The 23,548-nt window shown below is 38.6% G+C and overlaps 1 long non-coding RNA gene across 7 annotated transcripts in view; it reads left to right on the top strand.

Moving 5' to 3' along the window:
• Nucleotides 1–2,483: 2,483 nt before the first annotated feature.
• The window catches only part of LOC105492676 (uncharacterized), a 73,962-nt gene continuing 52,897 nt past the window's right edge, over nt 2,484–23,548 (top strand). For 5 of the 7 annotated variants that reach the window (XR_011609769.1, XR_011609768.1, XR_011609770.1 and 2 more), the window contains exons 1-3: nt 2,484–2,727; nt 5,885–6,015; nt 8,276–8,378. This is a non-coding gene — a long non-coding RNA (uncharacterized lncRNA). Of the gene's footprint in view, nt 2,728–5,624; nt 6,016–8,275; nt 8,379–8,826; nt 9,448–23,548 lie in introns of those variants that run through there. The other 2 variants (XR_011609767.1, XR_011609765.1) reach the window with 2 other exon arrangements.

Below are 23,548 nucleotides of genomic sequence, written 5' to 3' on the forward strand. Positions count from 1 at the left end.
TCCTCTGTTTCATGTGTTGGCTGTGTGATGCCTTCTGCCATGTTATGACACAGGAAGAAGACTCTCACTAGATGTGACCCTTCAGTCTTGGACTTCCCAGACCCCAGAACCATGAGACAAATATCTCTCTCTCTTTTTTTTTGGTAAATTCCCCTCTCTGTGGTATTCTGTTATAGCAGCACAAACAGACTAAGACAAAGTGTGATTCTCATTTTTTCATCATGCCCTTCTTTATAACAAAGACATTGCTCAAGAAATAGAGTATTTTAAGGGTTTGAATTTCTTTATCCAGCACTCACCTATGCCCACTTCTTACCTAGTCCTCTTCAGATACTTTTTCTAGGTAACTGACCTCAGTTAGTTGTGCCATAGGCCTAAGATTAGAACAAAGCCAAGAAACCCTAACAGGTAACATAAAAAATGCAAGCCTATGTGCACCAACATCACTCAACTAAAGCCTGATCTTTAGAACTAGAAAAGATTCAGTGAGACACTGTGGCATCCGTGTGTCTTGGGTACATTCCTCTCCTTCCACTAGTGATGCTCAGTTAAGTTTGTGTGGAGTGTTTTGCCAGACTGAACCCCTCTCTTTCCCAAGCATCTGTGCTAATCCTGGTGGAGTCCTTGTGGTGAAAACCTCAGACTCTGGTCTTCGTTTTCAGAATTCCTATACAGAAGAAATTTTCTGTGTTTCTGACTGTGGTGCATAAGGGCACAGTTTTGTGGATTATAGTGTGCATTTGCGGGGCAAGGTTTTGCAGTGTACGTATTTGTACCATGGTAAAGCAGTGGATGGAATGTGGAAGGGTTAGGACACATTTTCTTGAGGCCTTTCCAGGTTGCTAAATGTTTTCTGTAAAGCTCAAGTGTATAGTCAGGCTTGGATTTCCTCTTCTGACATTCTCAGCTGGTGGCATTTGTACCTCTGGGAGTACACCAGAGTGACTGGAACTGAATGGTTGGCATAAAAATCTTCTGGGACAATGGGTAAAGAAAGATGTAAGATCTGTCTGCCCAGTAGCTGAGAGTTTGGTGTGAAAAGAAAACAAAATCAACTTCCAACTCAGTTTCTTGCCCAGTTACATTCTGCTATTCCATCAAGTCGTCCAATCCCAAATGCTTAGGAATTTTAATGTGATTCTGGTAGTTTGGAAATTAAGTACACAGGCCAAACATCAGAAGGCTTGGTGAGATGCTCAGTCCTAAGTAAAAACAATAATTAAACTAGAAAAACATTAATTGTTATAGTATCTCTTCCTGATGGGTTAGTTTATCTTATATGCCCTGAAAAAGAAAAAATATTGCATTTGAGTAAGAAAATAAAATAAACTGAAGTGCACATACGTCTGACGAACATCTATTTTTAGGACATTTTTGAGGTCTTAAAAAAAATATAAGTAGCTTGGAAAGATTTTTCAAGAACAACATTTAAGTTGACATAATTATATTGGTTTAGTAGACTTTTACTTTAGGGTAATGGTTTCCTAATTTGTTAGGACCCAAGCAACACTCATCTGTTTCAACCAAAGTAGCTACCCTTTCGTTTTCTTACTGCCTTCTGATTTTGGGGTTCTCTGTGTGATTTCCACTGCAAAAGAACTGGAAGAGCATTCATTAGGTCATTTCTGAGAATCCTTATGACTTATCTAGCTGATATAATGGAATGAAAAGGGAGATAAATCATAGAGAAAACAGTGTGACAGACACTGCTAATTTTATACCTAAATCATCCTCCTCCCACTATTCTACCCTAATTTTTCCTTACTTGCTGAACCCAAGTTTGCTCTAATACTTGAAGCTACCATGAGTTCAAGGATGGAGACCATCTTTGTCCCAAAAGTGAACCTCTATTGATCTGTATCAATCAGAGTAGTCTTAATTGCTGGCCAGTCATTATCTCAGGCATGGACATGTGCTCCAACTCTGAGCTATGTGGAACTAGGATCTCCTCGAAGCATCTGAAGAAGACTTTTCTAGACAGAGAAAAGCCTTTCAAAGTAAAATCTGTTTTCTCTGCTGGATTTCTGAACCAGGGTTAGCCACGTAATTTGCAGGCCCAAATGAAAATTTAAAATGTGAAGATCCTTATTCAAGAAGCAGAATCAAACATTTTCCTTTTTTTTTTTTTTCAATGGTCTCTCCTTCTTGACTTGTCATAGTGGTTTTTATTTGTGCTTTGGGTTTGGGGTACCCTCAGAGACACCTAGAGCCTCGTCCTGCAACTCAGATGTACAGCACACATTACTCTGACCCCGACCCCCTGCACCTATACTCCAACCTCTGCCAGAGGCAGAGGTGGGCAGCAGCTGTTGGGCAGTGACTGGGAGCAAGTGGCCTAGAACTTGTCCCAGCAAGGAGGTCAGGCAGGACTGCCCATGAGTTGGGGCTCTGAACCCTTGGTACATGCTTCTTTGTTCCATCATACTTCACTTACAAAGCACAAATTCTAAGTAGAATTACTAAGAATTCCAATACAGTGACCACAGAGCATTAGCACCCAAGCAGGACCTGCTGAACCTGGGGCCCTACAGGAGAGCACTGATGGCCCACCCCTGAAAGTGGTCCTGGTCTTCATGTCTGCATCAGCCTCAGCCATCTCAAGACCACAACGGAAACATAGCCAAGTTAGAGAAGACAGACCAACAGCACCGGAGCCCTTCATATTATTAAGCTGCTAAATTAACCAATCTTGGAAACTTCTAGACTCAACAATTCTTGTGGTATGAGGTAATAAAACCCTTGTTTTGTAGGGCATTTTGCGGAGTTCTTTTATTAATCACAACTAAAACATTATAACGGATAGGAAAGACAACATATTGGTGAAAAATGTCTACAGAGGCTCTAGCAGGAGATGGTAAAGCTAAAGGAGTTTTGCTCTAATGTTCAAATTCATGTCACCTGCCTTAGAGAATGCTGTTCCTGCTTTTCCCTAGCCACTCTGCTGGGCATGAGAGGCCCCCTGTACTCCTTGGACCCAGAGAACAGAAAATGTCTTCACTTACACTCTGTCCCCTCACATTCCTCCACTCTTGGAAGATTTAACAAGTTCAAGTGAGAAGATATTAGCCAAATACAACAAGAGGCTAAACACAACACCCATGTTGATTGATTGGTATGTAAGAATTGAGATGACGGAAAGAGGTCACTCTGAGCTTCAGGAGTAGCTTGAAGCTAACTGATAAAACAGGTGAGGTTTGTTTTGGGCCCTCCTACCTCCCTCATAATACATTCTTCCATTCTTCAGAAGTCATCTACCACATAAATTTCTGGTTTCATACTTGGTCATTCCTGCTTATGGAGCTAACTAATAAATGTAAGGTACTATCTTCCATAAAGGGTTGGCTGCCCAGTGCCTCAATTTCCTTTAAATGTTTGTGATTTCATGATTCTTCACTGCTTTATTCCTGCCCTCCTACCTGGACAGTGGATTTTGGGGACCTTGAGAAGTTCTAAATTTATAAAACTCTACTGAAATTTATGGGACTAAAAGAAGATTAATAACATCCTCTGGAAAGAGTAGCTCCAGAGAAAAGTCATATGAAAAAAGGCCCTTGAAGGATGTGGGTTTGATCACATATGTATAGGGAAGCCTTTGGTCCTAGGAGGCTGGTAGTTTTGCACACGTGAAGCTGTCTCCCTCTGGTTGAGGAATGGAATATGATCCTTAGAAGCATCTTTATCCACATTTTAAAAATGGCTAGGCACAAAGCATGCTTCCCAGATACTTCTAGAAATTAGCACAGGGGTCTATAAATTATGATTCTTTATTCTTATAGGTTGTATACTAGGTTGAAAAATATCCCTACAAAATTTATGTCATCCCAGAACCTCAGAGTGTGAGCTTAATTAGAAATAAGTGTAATTAGCTAACATATAGTCATACTGGATTCAGTTGAGCCTTAAATCCAATGGCTGGTGCCCTTATGGGAAGACAGATGAATACACACAGAAAGGAAGGTCACTTAAAGATGAGAAAGAGATTAAGTTCTATTGCCACAAGCCAAGGAATACCAAGAGCCACCAGAAGCTGGAAGAGGCAAAAAGGGATCTTCCCTTGAAGTTTCAGAGAGAGCATGGCTCTGCCAACATCTTCATTTTGGACTTCTAGGCTCTAGAACTATGAGAGAATAAATTTCTGCTATTTTAAACCCCCCAGCTCGTGGTAATTTGTTACAATGGTCCTGGGAATAATACACAGGTGAAAAATAGAAGTAGACCCCCATGGGGCACATTGAACATCATGGACTAAAAAGGCTTGCAAGCTGGCCACTGACTGGGCCCTCCGTTTCACAAGGGGACGTGGAGGAGTATTTCTTCAACACAATGCCTGCTCACTGTTGTGCATCAGAAGCTGTATTTACTTTCTGTCTCACATGAGCCCATGAGGTAAGAAATATTGAATTGGATGCCATCTCAAAGGTCAGCATGCCTGTCTGTTTATGTGCAATTCACACTCCTCTGGGTTTCTCTCACTCCTACCTTTTCATCAAAATCCTTCTACCAAAGTCTGATCACAAGGTCTTCCTGTATGAACTGGTGAGTTTTTCTCAGTGGCATGGACAAAAAGGCTGAAAGCTGTTGGAAGCTTCCTCCATAGTAGATTAGCAGCACATGGGTGAACCAAGCTCATACATTATTCAGAAAGGAAAAATGTGGGCTTTGACTGAACTTTGAAGGAATCAGCAGCTATTCCAGAGGAGAGTGCCCTATTGTTCTGCCTCACAGAACACAAAGAGCAAGTGGCATTCCTTACAGCATAGCTAATGGAGTGCATGCAGACACTGTGATGAACTGACCAGTGGACATCTTTCATGAGCTCTGAAATCCTGTGCAGAATGACCTATTGCTGATCAGAGGGAAGATGTTCACACTTTTTTTTTTTTAAATTTATGTAGCGTTATAACTCATTGCTATCCAGAGGAGGAGGTTTCTGGAAGATAAAATGGTGCCATCTGTGGCGCCTGTAATTATCGACAGTACCAGAGTCCCCTTGGAAGGGTTACCAGGAAGATTAGGTTGACCTTTGGATCACTGGCAGGTCTTTCCCAAAAGACATGGCAAGCCTTTCCTGTGTCATGAAGCAAGAAAAGAAATGGTTGTGTAATTCAATTTTTTAAAAAAATAAAATCAATACTACATGTGTTTCTTTGATACCAGAAAACGATTTTCCAAAATGGGAAAAAGAAACCCTGACCAAAATGTTCAAGTGAAGGCTAATAGGACCTTCAGCCAAGAGCATTTACAAGAATTCTGAATTAATTCCTGGTGAAGTATCTATTTAAAAACAAAACAAAACAAAAAAGGTAAAAGACTGCTATTATAGTCCTCCTGAAGTCCTACTTTATCATCAATGTATCTGAGTACATCTTGAAGTCATGATTAACTCATTTAAAAGTTCACTTGTGTATGCTTAAAACTCCTGTTCACAGAGGCCCAAAGCATTTTTCTGGTATTCACTTACTTGAAATTTTTTTCTAGCTAAAAATACAAGAAAAAAATAAGCTCATAAGAATAATCAATCTCAGAGACAGAGGAGACAAATAAAGAAAAAAAAAAAAAGGTGTTGAAAAGTAGAGAAGATAAATGGATCTGAATAACAAATGAAATTTTCTCTCTGGTTCCAGAACTTTTCTCCCAGGTGAAAGATGCTGGATGCTGGCATTGCTGCCACTTCTGATGCGGGGCCAAGGAGATTAATGCAGGAGGAGACCTCTTAAACAGGGGCTTTATCAAGAATGGCCTACCACTTTCATTCATTGGCCCTCTGCCATCTTTGATGTCCAAGCCAGCTAGATCGAGACATGACTGTGTTTTTAACTAGCATTCAACCTTTAGGTTTTACAATGGAATTATTTCCCCAAATCTACCATCTGCTGTTTTCTAGAGTGGATTGACAATTATTCTCTGGACTTTTTGGTAACCAAGAACTACTAGCAACTAACCCTGGCATGACCACCAGAATCTGCAGGGCTGAGAGAAGGAAAGAAAGGCAAAAGTGGACGAATGAAGCTGAAGGTAAGGATTATAGAGCTGTTATCTGATGTAGGGCAATGTTATCCAAAATGTAACTTGAGGTGCATTAGAGACTTGGCCAATAAAATATCAAAAGAAGACTGCCCATTTTTTTCTGTTTTAAATTATTGGAGAAAATACCAATAACCAATAAAAGGAAGCAAGCAATAACATTGAAAATTGCTCTTTCAATATTTGTAGAACTTGGTTCTCTGAATATAATTCTAAAGCACTGAAATTAGAAAGATACTATCATAAAGATCAGTTAGTATTAAAAAGACATCTAAAAAAAAAACCCTATTGTTTGAAAGTTAATAACCTTGTAATTAATCCAACTGCCCAGGATATTAATGAAAACAAGAATATTTGGTTCAGCCAATCTCAGTAACTCAATAAACTATGCTGGGATCAAATTGGTTACTTAGTGATCAGTGGTACTTACAGATTAAGAAAAGTAGGCTGGGCACGGTAGCTCACGCCTGCAATCCCAACACTTGGGGAGGCCGAGGCGGGCAGATCACAAGGTCAGGAGATGGAGACCATCCTGACTAACACGGTGAAACCCCGTCTCTACTAAAAATACAAAGAAAAAACTAGCCAGGTGGGATGGCTACTCGGGAGGCTGAGGCAGGAGAATGGCGTGAACCCGGGAGGCGGAGCTTGCAGTGAGCCGAGATCGTGCCACTGCACTCGGCCTGGGCGACAGAGCGAGACTACGCCCCCCCACCAAAAAAAAGAAAGAAAAAGAAAAGTAGATTGCATTTCAATTTATTACACCATTTTATAGAAACAGAAACATAGAGAACTCTACTTATAAATACAGTTCCCACCGAATAAGATCTTTTTAAAAATCTCATTATAATAAATGTGCTGAACACAAGTTTTGTTAAACTTCATGTTGGCACAAGTTTTGTTAAACTTCATGTTGCTTCTCTTCCTTCAGGCGATTTACTCAGCAATTAATTATATTCAGCCTTCATAGTTAGCTTTGCTTCAGGGTTATTTCCCCAACTAGATTATAGACATCTAAAACCACATCCTTTCAGTTTGAGAGGACTTTTTAAAGGTCATCCATCCAATGCTTGCCCTCTACTCCCCACCCACCCAATGAAGGGAATAATTTATATCTGGCTTTAACAACGGCTGGGGAATCTAAAATAATTATCATCTTATTGAAGATAAAGCATCTCAATATTACTGAATAAATAAATAATATGTTTGAACTATTCAAAATATCCAGTAGCTTCTCTAATGTTGCACAGCTGTAGTGCACACCTTACCCCTGTGAGCTGGGCTACTCTTCTCTAGCTGGGTAAGCTGAGCAGAAGCAGGCCGCCTTGTTACTTAGTGGGAGATCATCCAGCACTGCCATATAATACAGGTCTTCTTGTAAAATAGTGCCTAGAATACAAAGGGAAATCAAATATTTGAGCTATATAGAGGCTGAATATCAAATTTCCCCAACAATTGCATTGATTCACTTGACTAGAATTCATTCTGGAGAAAAATATCAGATCTATTGAGACGTTTTATTTTTTAAATAGCTAATTAAGATGGTAAACAATGTACTTGAAATACTCTTATATTTTGAGCTTCCTGTAGTATAAAATTTCTACTTACAATGCATCTATTTTCTAATTATCTTTCTATAGTATTTAAACATATGTGTTACCAAGGTTACTGAGTAGATAATTTCTGTTGAGTAATGAAATTTTAAATATCTGGGAAGACCAACATAAAACAAATCCCAGTAAATGAATTAAGCATATATTTATTTGCCCACTATGCTAACCATTGTGGGATTCAACAAGCACTGAAAGAAAAGTATTATCTTGTTTATATTTTGCTTGGCAAATATTCCTAAATATGTGGATTAAATTGATCTTTCGTCATTACACCTGCTTGATCATAAGGGAAGGAAAGTGATTTTTTAGAGGAATAAATATTTATGTTGATAGTCGAAATTTTGATTTTTAAAAACTGCCAGTATTTTGTCATTTTTCTGGTGTTCAGATTTTAAAAGCACAATTCAATTCATATGGTACTTAAAGAAAAGCAACATGATTTTTTATAAACTTATTTAATAATACATATAATGCTTAAACTTATTATGTAATTTGGTAATTTAAGAAATTTGTTGATATTGAGTGAAGCTATATGAATCATTGCAAGTCACCAGACTTGCCCTAATAAAATTCTTTAGCATTTTTACACATAAAAATTATTTGCAATTCAATAATTCATCCCTTCATTCATTTCATAGATGCTATGGAACTCCTATCACATTCCAAGTGCTGTGTTGATATCTGGAGATACAGACAAGATCAAAGCAGATGCAGAGTCTTTCACATGAATATTTGAATCAGGTAATATGTTCCCCAAATTAGCAAAGTATTTCCCAGATTCTTTCTTTGATGATATATTTGAAATCCTAATGCTGAAAGTTAAATTATCAGGGTTTTAAAACTAGAAGCAGTCATTATCAGAATTTTATATACTATTTATTTTTAAGAACATAAATTGTCTAAGTTTTATTATAATTTTAAGTGAAGTATTTTGGGTAGTCACAAATAAAGTAATGGGCAGGTATTTAGTATTCATATTGTGTGGATTCATATCCATACTCTGCCACTCAGTATCTCTGGGATTTTGATGAATGATCAAACTCTCTGAGCCTCAGTTTTCTAATCTGTAAAGCAGAAATGATAATGGTATGTAGTGATTAAAACAATTTACTAGTTGTAAGTGCTTAGAACAGTTCCTGGAATATAGAAAATTTGCAGAGACATTTTAATTTTGTTGTTTACAATTTAGTCAATGGAATGGCTTCAATAATACAGTAAAATGAAGATATTCAAACAAGCAGGAGGCAGGTGAAGACTATTGGCCTCAGGATGCAGGTGAAGAGTATTGGCTTCAGCTTCAGAGACCAGAGGTTAAACCTCAATGCTGCCACAAAAGGGTTCATGGAAGTCAGTAAACAATGCTTTTTTTATTATTGTTATGAAGATACAGTGTGTGGATCCCTCTCAATTGTCTATTCTTCTCTGTCACAAAAATTTGCCTTTTTGTTACCATGTGAGAAGCAAATGAATTGAACTAAATGGTTTCTAATACCTTGTCCACTTCTAAAATTCTATGGAACTGTGATTTCATTCCAATGGGCCGTATCAGGACTTGGCATTATTTTCATCAGTGAACCATTTCATTAGAATTTTTTTTCTCGAAATGATATTAGTAAATATTGAAGGAGGCTTCTCTCACAGAGCTTCTTGTACAAATTAAAACAGGGCGGTAGAAGGTTTTCAGGTTGGTGAAATCAACTCTGGCTTTTAGTCAACCATTCCAAAAAACATTTTCTTTAGAATCCAAGGGCTTGCAATTGTTCTGAATAAAGGAAAAAGAAGCTGTTCTGATTTATTAAATAAAAAGAGTACCACATATTTTATTTTTAAAATGTTTCAAAGTGCTTTTGTATTTATTATTTCATTTTTTCTACCCTGACGGTAATTTTTCAGAAGAGAACTTCACTGGAAACCTGACATCCTAGGCTTTGCATTCATTATATGATTTACCTATAAGGAACAGATTACATGTCTTTGAGTCAACTCACTTATATGGTGCCTTTCTCTTGTGAACATTTAAATTTTTTTTCAAAAAGTTACTCGGGAAAAGTTAGTCCTCAAATAGTCAAGTTATAGTTATAAAAAGAAAAATGAATTAGACACCAAAACACAGTCTTGAGATTTAACAGCCTTTGTAAGCAGCACTTTTATTTCCATACATAGAGTTTTAATCATTGGCACATACTACTCACAACTATACATTGGAGATTAAATAATTATTTGAAACATTACCATGACATTTGCAAAAGCAAACATACTGGACTAAAAAGAAATATACTTGTGGGAAGAAAAAAATGTTCAGCTATCTTACATTGCCTTGAGATTTTCCTATTAAAGATCCTTACAATATTGTGACACATTGAGGACATGTCCAAAAACTGAAAAATGTTAGGAAGGTTCAATTTAGTAGTTTGGCTCATCTTGACTGAACATCATTGCCTGGTAAATCAAACAAATAATTGTGCAGGTGTCCATTATGAGGACGAAGAGAAATGTTTAACAACGAAAACAAATTGGTCAATTCAGTCATTATATACTATCAGTCTTCTATTCCTCAATTTTTTTTTTTTTTTTTTTCACAGAGAACATGGCGGCCGCACTCAGAGCCTCCGCCTCACTTTATTTATACCCCATAAACCCCACGTCAGCAGAAAGAATGCAATGCAAAACAAACTTTCTTTTCCCAGATGTAACCTTCTACTCAGTTCCTTGTTTCTTTTTTTTTTTTTTTTTTTTTTTTTCTCCTTTACATATTGATCTTTTTTTTTTTTTTTTTTTTTTTTTAATTATTATTATTATACTTTAAGTTGTAGGGTACATGTGCATAACGTGCAGGTTTGTTACATATGTATACTTGTGCCTTGTTGGTGTGCTGCACCCATCAACTCGTCATTTACATCAGGTATAACTCCCAATGCAATCCCTCCCCCCTCCCCCCTCCCCCCTCCCCCCTCCCCATGATAGGCCCCGGTGTGTGATGTTCCCCTTCCTGAGTCCGAGTGATCTCATTGTTCAGTTCCCACCTATGAGTGAGAACATGCGGTGTTTGGTTTTCTGTTCTTGTGATAGTTTGCTAAGAATGATGGTTTCCAGCTGCATCCATGTCCCTACAAAGGACACAAACTCATCCTTTTTGATGGCTGCATAGTATTCCATGGTGTATATGTGCCACATTTTCTTAATCCAATCTGTCACTGATGGACATTTGGGTTGATTCCAAGTCTTTGCTATTGTGAATAGTGCCGCAATAAACATACATGTGCATGTGTCTTTATAGCAGCATAATTTCTAATCCTTTGGGTATATACCCAGTAATGGGATGGCTGGGTCATATGGTACATCTAGTTCTAGATCCTTGAGGAATCGCCATACTGTTTTCCATAATGGTTGAACTAGTTTACAATCCCACCAACAGTGTAAAAGTGTTCCTATTTCTCCACATCCTCTCCAGCACCTGTTGTTTCCTGACTTTTTAATGATCGCCATTCTAACTGGTGTGAGATGGTATCTCATTGTGGTTTTGATTTGCATTTCTCTGATGGCCAGTGATGATGAGCATTTTTTCATGTGTCTGTTGGCTGTATGAATGTCTTCTTTTGAGAAATGTCTGTTCATATCCTTTGCCCACTTTTTGATGGGGTTGTTTGTTTTTTTCTTGTAAATTTGTTTGAGTTCTTTGTAGGTTCTGGATATTAGCCCTTTGTCAGATGAGTAGATTGCAAAAATTTTCTCCCATTCTGTAGGTTGCCTGTTCACTCTGATGGTAGTTTCTTTTGCTGTGCAGAAGCTCTTTAGTTTAATGAGATCCCATTTGTCAATTTTGGCTTTTGCTGCCGTTGCTTTTGGTGTTTTAGACATGAAGTCTTTGCCCATGCCTATGTCCTGAATGGTACTACCTAGGTTTTCCTCTAGGATTTTTATGGTATTAGGTCTAACATTTAAGTCTCTAATCCATCTTGAATTAATTTTCGTATAAGGAGTAAGGAAAGGATCCAGTTTCAGCTTTCTACTTACGGCTAGCCAATTTTCCCAGCACCATTTATTAAATAGGGAATCCTTTCCCCATTTCTTGTTTCTCTCAGGTTTGTCAAAGATCAGATGGCTGTAGATGTGTGGTATTATTTCTGAGGACTCTGTTCTGTTCCATTGGTCTATATCTCTGTTTTGGTACCAGTACCATGCTGTTTTGGTTACTGTAGCCTTGTAGTATAGTTTGAAGTCAGGTAGCGTGATGCCTCCAGCTTTGTTCTTTTGACTTAGGATTGTCTTGGAGATGCGGGCTCTTTTTTGGTTCCATATGAACTTTAAAGCAGTTTTTTCCAATTCTGTGAAGAAACTCGTTGGTAGCTTGATGGGGATGGCATTGAATCTATAAATAACCTTGGGCAGTATGGCCATTTTCACGATATTGATTCTTCCTATCCATGAGCATGGTATGTTCTTCCATTTGTTTGTGTCCTCTTTGATTTCACTGAGCAGTGGTTTGTAGTTCTCCTTGAAGAGGTCCTTTACATCCCTTGTCAGTTGGATTCCTAGGTATTTTATTCTCTTTGAAGCAATTGTGAATGGAAGTTCATTCCTGATTTGGCTCTCTGTTTGTCTGTTACTGGTGTATAAGAATGCTTGTGATTTTTGCACATTAATTTTGTATCCTGAGACTTTGCTGAAATTGCTTATCAGCTTAAGGAGACTTTGGGCTGAGACAATGGGGTTTTCTAAATATACAATCATGTCATCTGCAAACAGGGACAATTTGACTTCTTCTTTTCCTAACTGAATACCCTTGATTTCTTTCTCTTGCCTAATTGCCCTAGCCAGAACTTCCAACACTATGTTGAATAGGAGTGGTGAGAGAGGGCATCCCTGTCTTGTGCCAGTTTTCAAAGGGAATTTTTCCAGTTTTTGCCCATTCAGTATGATATTGGCTGTGGGTTTGTCATAGATAGCTCTTATTATTTTGAGGTACGTTCCATCAATACCGAATTTATTGAGCGTTTTTAGCATGAAGGGCTGTTGAATTTTGTCAAAAGCCTTTTCTGCATCTATTGAGATAATCATGTGGTTCTTGTCTTTGGTTCTGTTTATATGCTGGATTATGTTTATTGATTTGCGAATGTTGAACCAGCCTTGCATCCCAGGGATGAAGCCCACTTGATCATGGTGTATAAGCTTTTTGATGTGTTGCTGAACCCGGTTTGCCAGTATTTTATTGAGGATTTTTGCATCGATGTTCATCAGGGATATTGGTCTAAAATTCTCTTTTTTTGTTGTGTCTCTGCCAGGCTTTGGTATCAGAATGATGTTGGCCTCATAAAATGAGTTAGGGAGGATTCCCTCTTTTTCTATTGATTGGAATAGTTTCAGAAGGAATGGTACCAACTCCTCCTTGTACCTCTGGTAGAATTCAGCTGTGAATCCATCTGGTCCTGGACTTTTTTTGGTTGGTAGGCTATTAATTATTGCCTCAATTTCAGAGCCTACTATTGGTCTATTCAGGGATTCAACTTCTTCCTGGTTTAGTCTTGGAAGAGTGTAAGTGTCCAGGAAATTATCCATTTCTTCTAGATTTTCCAGTTTATTTGCGTAGAGGTGTTTATAGTATTCTCTGATGGTAGTTTGTATTTCTGTGGGGTCGGTGGTGATATCCCCTTTATCATTTTTAATTGCGTAGATTTGATTCTTCTCTCTTTTCTTCTTTATTAGTCTGGCTAGTGGTCTGTCAATTTTGTTGATCTTTTCAAAAAACCAACTCCTAGATTCATTGATTTTTTGGAGAGTTTTTTGTGTCTCTATCTCCTTCAGTTCTGCTCTGATCTTAGTTATTTCTTGCCTTCTGCTAGCTTTCGAATGTGTTTGCTCTTGCTTCTCTAACTCTTTTAATTGTGATGTTAGAGTGTCAATTTTAGATCTTTCCTGCTTTCTCTTGTGGGCATTTAGTGCTATAAATTTCCCTCTACACACTGCTTTAAATGTGTCCCAGAGATTCTGGTATGTTGTATCTTTGTTCTCATTGGTTTCAAAGAACATCTTTATTTCTGCCTTCATTTAGTTATGTACCCAGTAGTCATTCAGGAGCAGGTTGTTCAGTTTCCATGTAGTTGAGCGGTTTTGATTGAGTTTCTTAGTCCTGAGTTCTAGTTTGATTGCACTGTGGTCTGAGAGACAGTTTGTTATAATTTCTGTTCTTGTACATTTGCTGAGGAGTGCTTTACTTCCAATTACGTGGTCAATTTTGGAGTAAGTACGATGTGGTGCTGAGAAGAATGTATATTCTGTTGATTTGGGGTGGAGAGTTCTGTAGATGTCTATTAGGTCTGCTTGCTGCAGAGATGAGTTCAATTCCTGGATATCCTTGTTAACTTTCTGTCTCGTTGATCTGTCTAATGTTGACAGTGGAGTGTTGAAGTCTCCCATTATTATTGTATGGGAGTCTAAGTCTCTTTGTAAGTCTCTAAGGACTTGCTTTATGAATCTGGGTGCTCCTGTATTGGGTGCATATATATTTAGGATAGTTAGCTCTTCCTGTTGAATTGATCCCTTTACCATTATGTAATGGCCTTCTTTGTCTCTTTTGATCTTTGATGGTTTAAAGTCTGTTTTATCAGAGACTAGTATTGCAACCCCCGCTTTTTTTTGTTCTCCATTTGCTTGGTAAATCTTCCTCCATCCCTTTATTTTGAGCCTATGTATGTCTCTGCGTGTGAGATGGGTCTCCTGAATACAGCAGACTGATGGGTCTTGACTCTTTATCCAGTTTGCCAGTCTGTGTCTTTTAATTGGAGCATTTAGTCCATTTACATTTAAGGTTAAGATTGTTATGTGTGAACTTGATCCTGCCATTATGATATTAACTGGTTATTTTGCTCGTTAGTTGATGCAGTTTCTTCCTAGCCTCGATGGTCTTTACATTTTGGCATGTTTTTGCAATGGCTGGTACCGGTTGTTCCTTTCCATGTTTAGTGCTTCCTTCAGGATCTCTTGTAAGGCAGGCCTAGTGGTGACAAAATCTCTAAGCATTTGCTTATCTGTAAAGGATTTTATTTCTCCTTCACTTATGAAACTTAGTTTGGCTGGATATGAAATTCTGGGTTTAAAATTCTTTTCTTTAAGAATGTTGAATATTGGCCCCCACTCTCTTCTGGCTTGGAGAGTTTCTGCCGAGAGATCTGCTGTTAGTCTGATGGGCTTCCCTTTGTGGGTAACCCGACCTTTCTCTCTGGCTGCCCTTAAGATTTTTTCCTTCATTTCAACTTTGGTGAATCTGGCAATTATGTGTCTTGGAGTTGCTCTTCTCGAGGAGTATCTTTGTGGCGTTCTCTGTATTTCCTGGATTTGAATGTTGGCCTGCCCTACTAGGTTGTGGAAGTTCTCCTGGATGATATCCTGAAGAGTGTTTTCCAACTTGGTTCCATTTTCCCCCTCACTTTCAGGCACCCCAATCAGACGTAGATTTGGTCTTTTTACATAATCCCATACTTCTTGCAGGCTTTGTTCATTTCTTTTTCTTCTTTTTTCTTTTGGTTTCTCTTCTCGCTTCATTTCATTCATTTGATCCTCAATCGCTGATACTCTTTCTTCCAGTTGATCGAGTCGGTTACTGAAGCTTGTGCATTTGTCACGTATTTCTCGTGTCATGGTTTTCATCTCTTTCATTTCGTTTAGGACCTTCTCTGCATTAATTACTCTAGCCATCAATTCTTCCACTTTTTTTTCAAGATTTTTAGTTTCTTTGCGCTGGGTACGTAATTCCTCCTTTAGCTCTGAGAAATTTGATGGACTGAAGCCTTCTTCTCTCATCTCGTCAAAGTCATTCTCCGTCCAGCTTTGATCCGTTGCTGGCGATGAGCTGCGCTCCTTTGCCGGGGGAGATGCGCTCTTATTTTTTGAATTTCCAGCTTTTCTGCCCTGCTTTTTCCCCATCTTTGTGGTTTTATCTGCCTCTGGTCTTTGATGATGGTGATGTACTGATGGGGTTTTGGTGTAGGTGTCCTTCCTGTTTGATAGTTTTCCTTCTAACAGTCAGGACCCTCAGCTGTAGGTCTGTTGGAGATTGCTTGAGGTCCACTCCAGACCCTGTTTGCCTGGGTATCAGCAGCAGAGGCTGCAGAAGATAGAATATTTCTGAACAGCGAGTGTACCTGTCTGATTCTTGCTTTGGAAGCTTCCTCTCAGGGGTGTACTCCACCCTGTGAGGTGTGGGGTATCAGACTGCCCCTAGTGGGGGATGTCTCCCAGTTAGGCTGCTCAGGGGTCAGGGACCCACTTGAGCAGGGAGTCTGTCCCTTCTCAGATCTCAACCTCCGTGTTGGGAGATCCACTGCTCTCTTCAAAGCTGTCAGACAGAGTCGTTTGCGTCTGCAGAGTTTTCTGCTGCTTTTGTTGTTGTATAGTTGTGCCCTGTCCCCAGAGGTGGAGTCTACAGAGACAGGCAGGTTTCCTTGAGCTGCTGTGAGCTCCACCCAGTTCGAGCTTCCCAGCGGCTATGTTTACCTACTTAAGCCTCGGCAATGGCGGGCGCCCCTCCCCCAGCCTCGCTGCTGCCTTGCCGGTAGATCACAGACTGCTGTGCTAGCAATGAGGGAGGCTCTGTGGGTGTGGGACCCTCCCGGCCAGGCGTGGGATATGATCTCCTGGTGTGCCTGTTTGCTTAAAGCGCAGTATTGGGGTGGGAGTTACCCGATTTTCCAGGTGTTGTGTGTCTCAGTTCCCCTGGCTAGGAAAAGGGATTCCCTTCCCCCTTGCGCTTCCCAGGTGAGGCAATGCCTCCCCCTGCTTCAGCTCTCGCTGGTCGGGCTGCAGCAGCTGACCAGCACCGATCGTCCGGCACTCCCCAGTGAGATGAACCCAGTACCTCAGTTGAAAATGCAGAAATCACCGGTCGTCTGTGTCGCTCGCGCTGGGAGTTGGAGACTGGAGCTGTTCCTATTCGGCCATCTTGCTCCGCCTGTCTATTCCTCAATTTTTTAAATAAAGCAGTGGTAAAATTAAATCAATTAGTTTGCCAACAGATATATATGGAACATCTGCTGTGTGTTTTTACCTGTGGAATATTTCATAGGTTAAGATATATCATCTGTCTGTGGTGTGGTTTTTTTGTTTGTTTTTTTTGTTTGTTTGTTTGTTTGTGTTTTTTTTTGAGATGGAGTCTTGCTCTGTTGCCCAGGCTGGAGCGCAGTGGTGCGATCTCCGCTCACTGCAAGCTCCGCCTCCCGGGTTAGGCCATTCTCCTGCCTCAGCCTCCTGAGTAGCAGGGACTATAGGCGCCCACCACCACGCCCGGATAATGTTTCTGTATTTTTAGTAGAGACGGGTTTTCACCATGTTAGCCAGGATGGTCTCGATCTCCTGATCTCGTGATCCACCCGCCTCGGCCTCCCAAAGTGTTGGGATTACAGGTGTGAGCCACCGCGCCCTTCATATAGCAGGAGAGGTCACATGTAAACACGTGAAAAAATTCTTCCAGCTTCATTCCTATCACGTTAGCCCAAGGCACCATCATCTCCTCCCCAGATTTCTGCATGTCCTCTGTTTCTTCATTTGCCTTTTTATAATATTTCTTCTACACAGGAGTCAGTGATCATCCATTACATTTAAAAGAAAACCTATACTGTTTAGCATAGGAGGAGGAGAAGGGTGAAGAGGAAAAGAAATCATGCTATTTTCCCTATCCCATACTTTTCAAATTTCTCCACAGTCTGCCCCTATCTCTCTTACCACATCTCTTGTCACTTTTCACCTTGCCCAGGCTGCAGTCTATCTTTTTCTGCCGTAAGTAATGCCGATGGGAGTATCTTTCTTTATCTTATCTTTCTATACCTTTCTTTATCTTATCTGTCTTGCTCTTTGTATCTGCATTGTCTCGAACAATGTCAGGCATGTAGGAAGCATATAATAAATATTTAAAATAATAAGGAATAAAAGAGTATTATGTACTTTCTATATATTGGTAGCCTAAATTTGCAAACTGTTTACAGACATTAAAGAACAGAATAATCATTTATTTTTATTTATTTATTTTTGAGATGGAGTCTCGCTCTGTCGCCAGGCTGGACTGGCTTCAAGCCATTCTCTTGCCTTAGTCTCCTGAGTAGCTGGGACTACAGGCATGCACCACCATGCCCAGCTAATTTTTGTATTTTTAGTAGAGACGGGGTTTCACATGTTGGCCAGGATGGTCTCCATCTCCTGATCTTATGATCCGCCCGCCTCGGCCTTCCAAAGTGCTGGGATTACAAGTGTGAGCCATTGTGCCTGGCCCAGAATAATCTTTTATAAAATCATAATACATACCAAGTTCAAAAATAAAATAATTTTTAAAATAATTGGGACAGTAAGCATAAGGTAGACCTCATGGGAGGTTAAGCCTTGAGATGGGTCTAGAATAATAATCTGAATTCAATAGGTGAACAGGAGGGATGAGGTATAGCATTCTAGCACAGTACAAAACCAAACGTGAGCCAGGAGTGGGAGTAGATGTGTGAATATGGTTGGAAGAGGACATTAAGAAGGCCAAACTGATAGACCCACGCATTCAGATTAAGGAAGACTGGAAACGAAGTGTGGATAAGAACAGCCAAATCATTAAAAGACTTGGGCAGATCAAGGACATTATACTTGATGAAGTAGGAAAGCAAAATGGATTAAATGTTTTTGAGGAGATTGCCATCATGACAAAAGTAGTGTTTTAGGAAGATTCATCTTGCAGCACATGGAAGGTGGAATAAAGGAGGTAAATAACTTTAGGCCGGAATACCTGCTGACCAATGTCAATCTTTGAGAATGAGGTGATAAGGTGAGGGCCGTAGTATGAAGTGACAAAGATAGTAAGAGAAAGGGGACAAACCATAGAGGACAACAACCCATGGTGTGAATTTGGGTGTGCAAGAAGGGAGAAAGTCAAAGCTAATAAGACACAATGTGTACTAAAAAATGCCCTTTCCAGCAGGAGACTGGAGACAAAGGAAGCCATATTGCTAAAGGTCAACCTTCTACACCCCAAACATAAAGGTTACCCATGTGCTTTAAGTTTCTATATCTTTCTCAGTATTTGAACAAATTTAAAATATGTCATTCTAGAATCCTATTATTAGATTATGGCTCTTTCAAAGTCTCTCAGTGAATTATACATCTATATTTATAGCTTTCTTATCAGTCAATCAATAAAATGTTTCAGTATAATTTATAGGCTGTTTGTCATAAATATCCATTAAGGTGTCTTCCAAAACACCCCTTCTCTGCCTACTCCATTCACAGAAGTGGATCTGGCTGGCAATACCTGATTGAACACTGACATGGGCACCTGTTTTAAGCTGGTCCAGTTAGAACCTGGCCTTGAGAATTTTAACCAGTAAACAATAGGCAAAAAGGAACAGACGCATGTTCCTTACGGAACTCTAGAGAAAAAAATCCATGAGTTTGGAGGAGTTTTGTCTCCATCCCTTCAAGTGCTTCATTGTTCAAGTATTTTTTCATTTCTTTTGTCCCTTTTTATCATCTTCTGGTTTCTATTATATACGACTCAAAGAAATTTAATGAGTACCTACTTACGGAACTTGTATCAAATGCAGATGCAGATGTTTCTAGTGGAACTGGGAAATGAGAGCAGAACAAATGTAATTGTGGAACTTGGAAAGAAAGCTTGCACATTAATAAAACTCTTTGCAAAACTCATCTAAAACAGGCAAGCAACATTTGACTCATAAACACAGGATTCGACTTCTGTTTGTCTTTCTCTTCCCAGAAGAGTGATGCTTTTGGTAGGAGGTTTTCCCATGTTTTCCCAATTTACCATCTCCTTGGTCAAAGAAATACAAACTTTTAAGTTTGGAGGGTGTAAGAACAGATGAGCTGTGGTTTCATTTAAAAAAGATAGAAGCGTATAAAATCTAAATTGCCAGAAATAAAATGTGAGTTAAGACATAACAGTTTAAACGGCGATGCTAGCTTCCCCTGGTCACTGGGATTCTAACAGTACAAACGCTTAACAGGGTTGAGACACCTACTCTCTTATGGATGGAGAGAATATGAAAACAGCAGAGCCTGTTTTTGTAAGTGGCACCCAAGGATGTTTCTACTCACCCTGAATAGTACTTCAGTTCATTAACTAAAATACTTTTGTATTATGGTAGATTGGTTTTCTATTGGCTTTACTTTGGAATATTTTATGAGATGCTTACAGAGGTAAGCTTAAGAAATACTGGGCTTTTAAAATAAGAATCAACAGGGTGGGAGGCGTTGGTATATTCTTTCATTTATTCAAAATATTTCTTATGCTGCCAGGTATCATGCTAACAAAGTGATTTCATAGACTATTTGTTTGTTTGATTTAAGGATTTGGTTGCTACTTACATAAATCTTGCTCTGATAGAAAGGCAAACATTAGGCAAAGAATTGTATAATAATATGATTACAGACTGTGACAAGTAAACTGAAAGTAAAAGAAACTGACAGAAATATTATTTAGTTAGGAAAGCCTCTCTGAGGAAGTCTGGACGAGTGAGAAAGAATGACTGCATCTTAGCCAAGAATTGAGGAGAAATGGGATGGGTTTGGAGTCAGGGAAAGGGCATTCTGGAAAAAGTGAAAAACTTGTAAACGGTTTTATGGCAGGGAAGAACTGAGTACCGTTGAGTAAATGAAAGGGGCCAGAGGGCTGGAGCCTAGTGAAGCAGGAGTAGCATACAATCGGAGGAGGCTGGAAAACTGGGGAAGACAAGATAACATAGGTCCTTACAGGGTAGGTTAAGGATTTGGGGTTTTATCTTGAGTGCAACAGAAAGCATATCATTGAAATGCTGGAAAGCCTATTCGACCTGCTATGTTGAGAATGGGTTGTTGCAATGAATCAACAGTGGAAGCAGGGAGACCAGTTTAAAGGTCAAGGCAGTAGTCCAAGGAAAAGATGAGATGCCATCAATGGAGCAGCGATGGAGAAATGATAGCTGAGTTTTGGGATTAATGCACTTCTAATCCCCTAGATCATGCCTACAGTTTGACTTGGGAAATTACTTTAAAAAGACATTTAAGGCTAGCCGTATGGCATCCTTCCATCACTATTCCATCTGAGGTGTTTTTGCTTGAGTATTTTATTTTGCTTTTTTTAAAAACAAAGTTTTCTATAAAATGTTGAAAAATAAAATATGTCTAGAAAAACGAAAAGAAATTCATTACTACATCATTTACATGTGTGTACACACACAAACATTTATCTAAAAAATAAAATTATATGAACTGCTTGTCATTGCTGTTTTACACTTAGCAATATGTTATAGACATGCTTCCTTGTTAGATTATGCAAATCCTGATTCCTTCTAATGGCTTATTAGTCTTCTTACTCCATGAATCAACTATAACATATTCAATATAGGAATTTAGGTTATTTTTAAAATTTTTGTTACTACAAATAATGCTGCATTTCTATTATTACAAATTATCCTTCAGGGGACATTGTTATTTCTGAACACTTTTATAAACACTCTAGAAAATATTTCTGTAAAATTAATTAGTAGGAATAGAATTGTTAAGTCAAAGGGTTTAAATACTACATAAACGTATAACTATTGGAAAGTTGCCCTCTCAACTCTTTTGATTGAGATTTCAGCTGCTTTAAAAATATTTTCAAAAATACTGGACTTTTACTAATCTGATAAGGCTAAAATTATATCTCACTGTTGATTTAATTTGCATTTAAATGACCACCAGAAAGGTGGAACATTGTTCTACATGTTGATAAACTACCTGTATCTTTTTGTCTGAACATTCTGTTATACCCTACTTCCTTTTTGTGTTATATTATTTGTCTGTTTCTTATTGTATTGTAGCAACTCTTCCAATAGTTTGGATATTAGCCTTTGATGATGATATTTGATGCACATATTTTCTTTTACACTGTTTTGTCTTTTCACATCCTCTTATAGGCTGTTTTATAGTGAGGAGGTTTTAATTTCATATTTAGGGAGTCAAATTTGTCCCCTTTATAAATATTTCAACTTTGAGGTTTTATATCTGAATCTTCCTTACCTACTATGTATCATTAAATACTTCAAAATAAGGAGAAACATGCATAATGTGTTCACTGACTTAGAAGCGATGGACTTGAATTTCTAACAAGAAATTACACACATAAAAACATGGAGCCTGATAATATCATGAACATGGAATTAGTTATCTCTCACTGATATAATTCACTAAATGCTATCTAGGTGCTAGTCAAAAAGTTGAGGTTAATTGTTACCTGATTGTCCTAAGATAACCTACTCTTAATTCATGAGAAAAATTGCTTCTACTTTTGTAGGATGTTGTGAATTCTGGCCTGAGGACACAGCCTACGCTCCCTCTTTTAAAAGAATCTAGTGATAAACATTGTTTGTGACTTTTGTCTCCAGTGGCCAGTTCCTAAGCTAGTTATTACTAGGATCCCTATATACATTTAGACTAGAGACAACTGAACAAGTATTACCCAATCTGTGACAAACAAGAAGTAACTCAGTTTGATGATAAGCTGTGATTAACAAAAATCATTTCAGCTACCTTCTTCTTGATGTATCATAACTGAATGCATTAAAAACAATACACAACCTTGAACCATAATTGCATTGTAGTTCTTTGAAGGGTGATCTCTCAGGTTCCTGATTTCATGCTCCTCAACATAAAATGCTTCTAGACAGCATAATGTATTCTTTACCACAGTTTTCCTTTTGATGATTCAGTGCAAACTATAGCAAATATGTTCAACATATTATGGGAGCTTGTTTGATAAAGGCAATCAGGTCCCAAATGTTTTTAAAATGAAATAATCATATTAACTTGACTTGAAAGTTTTTTTTTTAAAGATAAGTTGATGAACAAGATAGAAACTTGCAAGTTCTTGAGGCCGTTGGGAAAAGTATTTCCATGGTTCTACCAGCAAGGGAAAAAGGAAGATATATGTACGCAACATTATCTTTGATAATTCCATTCTATTTGCTTCTCCAACTGTGTGTCATAAAAGATTCCTACAATATTCCTGGGACCACAAAAAAAAGCCCTTCTAATCAAAGAAGTTTGGGAAACATGGAACTAAAAATAGTTACAGCTGGAGAGCTGTATTGTAGAAGAATCTTCGGGGCCCTTAAGATGTTGATACTCTTCGTTAATCTCTAAGAGAGAATATTGTTTGTTGCTTTCTGAAACCAGAATTTATATTCCAAAAAATAGGAGAAATACCTCTGAACATTGCATGGATTTTAGGAACAACAGTCTTGGATAGGCTGCCCCACGGCATTCATTTGTCTTAACTACATTGAGTTCATGTCTTTCCTCTAAGACTAGAAAAATATTAGCTTTTTGTTCATCTCTTCTAAGATTTACCACAGGCCTGACATGCTACCTATGGTCTTCTTCAAGTTATCCTTTTAATTTCTGCTTCCTTACCTTTTCTTCATACGAAAATGTTTAGGATTTCTTCATACAAAACTGCCAGTATTGTCACTGTACTGGTTCAGTTGTTTATGCATACACTTTATTGCCCATTTTATTTGTATGTACTAGTAGGCTTTAATTTTATGTTTCTTGTTAAACCATCAATACCTTCAGATTACTAAAACATGTTCTCTATTTTCCGTGTAATTACCCTCCATCCTCCCCCAGCACACACACACAGTCTAGAATAGTTCTCTGCCCAGCGTCGATTCCAGAAGATGTAGCTGCCTGATCTATCTAAGAGCAATGTGCTGTTGCTGTGTGGGCTGCATGAGTATGAGTTTACGTGCGTGTTTGTGGATGGTGACTGCCTCCAAGGGCAACACCTAAAGCAGAACAGAATCAATATTCAGCAGACTCATTTCTTCGGCAGCTGAAATGAACCTGCAGGAATCTTGCTGTCACTGATACATTCTTGAACGCCTGCAACTGTAAATTCACCCACCCACCTG

The sequence above is a fragment of the Macaca nemestrina genome, chromosome 11 (assembly GCF_043159975.1).
Source record: "Macaca nemestrina isolate mMacNem1 chromosome 11, mMacNem.hap1, whole genome shotgun sequence".
NCBI lineage: Eukaryota > Metazoa > Chordata > Mammalia > Primates > Cercopithecidae > Macaca > Macaca nemestrina.